The 7,571-nt window shown below is 22.4% G+C and overlaps 1 pseudogene; it reads left to right on the forward strand.

Annotated features, from left to right (window-relative positions):
- Positions 1-1,107: 1,107 nt before the first annotated feature.
- LOC143208026 (cytochrome b pseudogene) lies at positions 1,108-2,400 on the forward strand (annotated as a pseudogene).
- Positions 2,401-7,571: the final 5,171 nt, after the last annotated feature.

Genomic DNA, 7,571 nt, shown 5'->3' on the forward strand with positions numbered 1-7,571 from the left:
TAACTGTATACTTAAAAAAAATATAATTAAATTAATTAATCAAAATATTAATATCTTTAAACATAATAAATTATTTTTTTCATTTAAAAACAAAATAATTAAACTAAAAATTCATAAAATTAAAATTAATATTATAAATGAATAAATTCTTAAACCAAACCTCATCCTAATTATATTATAATCAACTACTAAATAATATTTTAAAAATAATTTAATAATTATTAATATTATAAAACAACTAATAAAATTTTTTATTAAATTTATTATTCTAAAGTCAATAAATAAAATAATTAATATAAATAATATTAATAAAACTTCTGTTATCATTTTAAATTTAAAATCTTTATCCTTTGAGATCCATAATTATGAACTATACTAATTATTAAAGAAATTCCAATAACACTTTCATAAACCCCTATTACTAATATATATAAAAATATTCACTCAAAATAAAATTCAACATTAATATATAAAACTATAAATAAATAAAATATTAATATACATTCTAATCTAATTAATAATATTAAAAAATTTTCTATAAAAATAAAAATTATTAATATAATTAACAAAATTATAATTAAAAAATAATTATATAAATAAATAAATTTAGCTAAATAGTTTAAATAAAAACATTAATTTTGTAAATTAAATATAAAATATTTTTTTAGCTTAAATTTCAAGATAATTAAATCTTAATAACTTTAATTCCCAAAATTAATATTTTAATAAACTATATCTTGATTTTAAATGATCAGTTCTCATGAAATTATTTTAAAATTTCTTTTTTTATTAATTATATTTATTATTATTTTAATTATTCTTAATAACAATATTCCACCTTTAAATATAATAATAATCTTATTAATATTTACTATTATTACTTTAATTATAAATTATTTAATTAATCAAAAACCCTTATATTTATTAATAATTTTCATTTCTATAATTAGTGGAAATATAGTTATATTTCTATATTTTACAAGATTAATTAATAATTATTATAATAAGTTATTTAAATATACCATTGTAAACTATTTATTTATATTTATATTATTAATTTTAACATTATTAGCCTATTATATTACCCCTAATTTAAAATTCAAACATAACCCAATTCCTAATTTAATTATTTACAAAATTTATACTTACCCATTATATTCTATTACTCTAATAATAATTTTATATTTATTATTAACTCTCTTATTTTCAATAAAAATTTGTTTATTTAAATACAAACCCTTACGAAAAATTTACAACTAAATGAAATTCGCTAAATTATTAAAATCTAATAATTTACTAATAATTTTCAATAATTCCCTTAATAAATTACCAACACCAATAAATATTAATTCATGATGAAATTTTGGTTCAATTTTAGGTCTTTTTTTAATTATTCAAATTATTTCTGGATTATTTTTATCTATACACTACTGCCCCAACATTAATTATGCATTTCATAGTACAATCCATATTATAAAAAATGTAAAATTAGGTTGATGAATTCGATTAATTCATATAAATGGGGCATCATTTTTTTTTAGTATAATATTTATTCATATCGCCCGAGGTATTTATTATCATTCATTTAAATTAATTCAAGTATGATCAATTGGGGTAATTATTTTTATTATATCTATAGCAACCGCTTTTTTAGGGTATGTTCTACCTTGAGGACAAATATCATTTTGAGGGGCGACAGTAATTACAAATTTATTGTCAGCTATCCCATATTTTGGAAAAATTTTAGTTGAATGAATTTGAGGGGGGTTCTCAATTAATAATGCAACTTTAAATCGCTTTTATACATTTCATTTTATTCTCCCATTTATTATTTTAATTTTTGTTATCATTCATTTATATTTTCTCCATAATTCAGGATCTAACAACCCTATAGGATCAATAAATAAATACTACGTAACATATTTTACTCCTTACTTCTTAATTAAAGATATTTTTGGATACACTTTAATTATTTTTATTTTTTTATTAATAACTTTAATTTCACCATACACTCTTAGAGACCCAGATAACTTCATTATAGCTAATCCAATAATTACCCCTGAACATATTAAACCTGAATGATATTTTATATTTGCCTACACAATTCTTCGAATTATCCCCAATAAATTTGGGGGGGTATTAGGATTATTTTCATCTATTTTAATTTTATTAATTATACCATTTTTAAATTACAACAATATAACGTCAAGAAAATTTTACTTTTTAAGAAAAATTTCATTTTGAATTTTCATTTTATCATTTATTATACTAACTTGATTAGGAGGGCAATTAATTGAAATACCATTTATTAATTTAAGAATTTTATTTACAATTATTTATTTTTTATTTTTCATTATTTCCCCTTTACTTAATTTTATGTGAGATAAATTAATTTATTAAGTTAATAAGCCCAAGGCAAATATTTTGAAAATATTCTTAAGATATAAATTTATCTATTAACTTAAAGTAATATAAATTATCAATTCTTTTATACTTAAAATAATTAATATATATATTAAAGATAAAGATAAAAATTTCTTTCAACATATATATATTAATTCATCATAACGAATTCGAGGTAAAACACCACGAATTCAAATAATAAAAAATATATGTAATAATATAAAGAATATAAATTTTATTCTTAACAAATGTACCCCTAAAAATATAATAGTTATTAAAAACCTCATAAAAATAATATTTAAATATTCTGATATAAAAATTAATGTAAATAACCCTCTAAAATATTCAGTATTAAACCCAGAAACCAATTCAGATTCCCCTTCAACTAAATCAAAAGGAGTTCGATTCAATTCAATTAATATACTTACCATAAATATTAAATAAATTGGGCAAACTATATATAAAAATTTAACTCTATCTTGAAATTTTAAAAATCTTAATAAAGAAAACCTTTCAACCAATAAAATTAAATTAAAAATAATTAAAAATAACCTTACCTCATAAGAAATTGATTGAGCTACAGAACGTATAGACCCTAATATAGAATAATTTGAATTAGATGCCCACCCCCCCAATATAATAGGAAACACCCCTACTCTTATAATTAATAAAATAATAATAATTCCTATATTTATATGATAAATATTAACATAAAAAGGGTAAACTAACCATAATATCATTGACAATATTAAAGACACTATAGGTATCAATATATAATAATTTCAATTAATTTTATCCAAAAAAAATATTTCTTTATTTAATAATTTAATTACATCTCTAAAAGGTTGAAATAACCCTAAAAATATAACTTTTGTAGGCCCCTTACGATTTTGAATATACCCTAATACCTTTCGTTCAAATAAAGTTAAAAAAGCTATACTAATTATTATTATTAAAATTAAAATAATTAAATAAATTAAATTTATTAATAAATTAAACCTTATTATATAAATTATTATCTATATAAAAATTATATATATGTATTTAAATTCTAAATTTAACGCACTAATTCTGCCAAAATAATAATTTTAATTATTTATTAATTTTAATTTTAAATTTTAAAAATATCTAGTCCTTTCGTACAAAAATATTTTAATTATTTAAAGATAGAAACCGATCTGGTTTACACCGATCTGAACTCAAATCATGTAAGATTTAAAAAGTTGAACAAACTTAATTTTTAAACTTCTGCATTTAAAATTTATCTTAATTCAACATCGAGGTCACAAACATCTTTATAAATAAGATCTTCTTAAAGATATAATGCTGTTATCCCTAAGGTAATTTATCTAATAATTTTTATAAAAATTTCATTTATTTTACATAAATCTATGATTATAATTTTTAAAGTTTTTTAAATTTAAATATCACCCCAATAAAATATTTTATATAAATAATTATATATATATATATATGTATATATATATATATATAATATTTTAAAAATAAAATTTTTATAAAATTTTCAAACAACAATACATAAATTTTAAATTTAAGTAATTCTTAACGTGGGATATCAATTTAATAAACAAGTTCCCCTAAAAAGTATATAAAGCCGCCATAATATTTAATTTTAATGATCAACATTTAATATTTAATTATCAATTTAATTAAATTAATAATAGGGTATCTAATCCTAGTTTATAAACAAAATTTACTAAAAATTAATTTACTCAATATTAAAAATATTATAATTTTATATTTCACTAAAAAAATTAATATATATTTAATTTAAATTAAAAATTTCTACTAATTCTAAAAATTAATTTATAATAATAGTTTAACCGCTGATGCTGGCACTAAATTTACCATTATTTAATTTAAATTTCTTATTCAAACTTTCATTTATTTATAAATTTAATTTTCACTAATTCATATATATATATATATATATATATATATATATATATATATAAATGTATAATTTTTTAAATTATACACTTTTAATAATTTTTATTTATAAATAAATTTCAATAACTAATTATAAAACTATAATTAAATTTATATATATATATATATATATATTATAAAGATAAAAATTATTTATTATTTAATTTAATTAAATTTTATTAATAACATTTATTTACAAATAAAATAATATTAATTTTAAATAAATTTAATTAAAATTAATTAATAATATTTTTATAAATCTTTACTAATATAATAAACCCTCTAAAATAATATTAATTACACCAAATTTAATAACCCCTCTAAATTATATATATATATTAATATTAATATTAAATAATATAAAAAAATTCATTTTTAATAAAATTTTAATATAAAATTAATTTTCAATTTTTTAAAAAAAACTTCATTTTATTATTTAATATATATATATATATATATATATGAACCCCCTAATTTTCTATAATTTTAAAATAAAACCTTAATACCATTTATAATAAATTTATATACCTTTTTTAAAATAATATTAAATTTGTATAAATAATATACCCCCTTAAAATTATATTGATTTATACAATATTAATTATACCTTAATCTTAAATAGTATAAAAAAATTCATTTTTAATAAAATTTTTATATAAAATTAATTTTTTAAAAAACTTTTTTTTAATTTTACTAAATATATATATATATATATATATATAAACTCCCCTAATTTTCTATAATTTTTAAATTAAACCTTAATACCATTTATAATAAATTTATACCCCTTTTTTAAAATAATATTAAATTTGTATAAATAATGTAACCCCTCCAAAATTATATTGATTTATATAATATTAATATATCTTAATCTTAAATAATAAAAAAATTTATTTTCAATAAAATTTTTATATAAAATTAATTTTCAATTTTTAAAAACTTCATTTTATTACTTAATATTTTAATATATATATATACATATATTATTAATTCTGTAAGTAATTTTTTTATTAATAAAAATTCCTCATTTTTTAATTTTACTAGGTATGTATGAATTTCCCTAATTTTCTATAATTTTAAAATAAAACCTTAATAACATTTATAATACTTTCTTAATTTGTACTCCTTTTTAAAATAATATTAAATTTATATAAATAATATACCTGTTGGATATTTAGGTTTCACCTCAGTGGAATACTGTAAATATATATATCTTTATTATAAGATATGTGTGATACAAAATACAAAATGAACGTGTCCGCAACGCCCTAACCTCACTTATTGCTATACCGAAAAACCGCGTGTTGTCGTAACGCTTAACCGAACCAGACTCCTCGACTCGCCGATCCCCCGCTAGAGGCATGGGGCATGCGATTGCACACATAGACGTGCCACTCGGTGATACGTCTTGACACTCCCCCTCAAACGCATGTCCACTAATGCCCGCCGATTTATTTTAAATTTAATAGTTGAACACACGCAACATGCTTTTCCTTAGATAAGCTCTTTGTCAGTATATCGGCGGTCATTTCGATTGAACGCAGGTATTTTACCTGTATTTCTCCACGCTCTTGTGCTTCTTTGCTAAAGTGAAAACGTATATCGATATGCTTGCTACGAGCGTGGTGCACACTATTCTTACATAATTGAATACAACTTTGGTTATCGCAGTGAACCACTGTAGGCTCATCAACAATTTTGCAAATTTTCATATGCTGTAACAAATTTCGCATGTATATGACTTCCTTCGTGACCTCCGACAGGGCCATGTACTCAGCTTCCATGGTTGAGAGAGCTACTGACTTTTGCTTCCGACTGTTCCAACTGACTGGACCACCGGCCAACTTTAAAACAAATCCAGTACATGACTTTCTATCACTGTTATCTCCAGCCCAATCGGAGTCCACGAAAGCAGATAAATATTCGTTCTTATTATCATAGTTTATGCTATAGTCTATAGTTCCCTTTAGGTAACGAAGCACACGCTTTGCCATTTTCCAATGTACTTCCGTTGCACTGTCGTTGAACCGACATAATACACTTGCCGCAAAGGCTATATCAGGCCTACTCGCGTTCGCTAAGTAAACTAAACACCCTGTTAGTTCCCTGTATGGTTTGTCAAACGGTTCACACTTTACATTTTCAGCTTCCGACTTAATCTTTGTCATATCTAAATTTATTTCTAACGGCGTACTCAAAGGGTTGCACTCAGTCATTGAAAATTTCTCTAACACATCTTGTATGTATTTCTTCTGAGATAACTTGATACTACCGACGGTACCGTTTCTTTTAACGCGCATACCGAGAATATCTTTAACAATTCCTAAATCCTTAATTTTGAATTCGCGTTTCAATAATTCTTTGATGTGGTTAATTTTATCTATATCCGCGGACGCAATCAACAAATCATCAACATAAATTGTAATTATTATATCGCTTTTTACGTATACGCAAGGATTCACCGCTGTTCTATTAAATTCTAAACTAAGTAAATAGCTGTCCAATTTTCTATACCACTCGCGGCCTGCTTGTTTCAACCCGTATAAAGGTTTATTTAACTTACATACCATATTTCTCGCATCAAGGTTTTCAAAGAATTTTGGCTGCTCCATGTAAATTTCGTCAGTTAAATTTCCCTGTACGTACGCTGCGACAACATCCATTTGATGCACATGCATTCCTTTTATTACGCTGATTGCTAGCAATGTCCTTATGGTTTCCATCCTGGTTACTGGTGCAAATACCTCATCGTAGTCGATTCCTTCCCTTTGTAAATCACCTCTGGCCACCAATCTGGCCTTGTGTTTTTCGACTATACCATCTTGATCCTTTTTGACCTTGAACACCCATTTATTCTTTATAATTTTAGTATTTTGTGGTTTACTCACCAGCTCCCAAGTGTTGTTTTGTAGTAACGAATCGTATTCTTCCTGCATTGCTTCTAGTCAGGATTGTTGATCGGGACCTTCCAGAGCTTCCATCACAGTTGCAGGATCTCGTTGCTGATTTGGAGGTTTGGTTTTGTAGATCTTCTTAGGCCTCCCTGGACGTCCTGTTTTTTCCAACCGAGGTCGACCCCTTGCTCTGGCGTTGGTTCTGGTATCTGCATCTACTGATTCTTCTTCTTCAACCATTTCTTGTAGCAGTGTATCATTGTTTTCTTCTTTCTCGGCCAATGGTTCTTGTAGCAGTGTATCGTTGTTTTCTTCTTTCTCGAC

This window comes from Lasioglossum baleicum, chromosome 4 (genome assembly GCF_051020765.1).
Source record: "Lasioglossum baleicum chromosome 4, iyLasBale1, whole genome shotgun sequence".
In the NCBI taxonomy this organism is placed as follows: Eukaryota; Metazoa; Arthropoda; class Insecta; order Hymenoptera; family Halictidae; genus Lasioglossum; species Lasioglossum baleicum.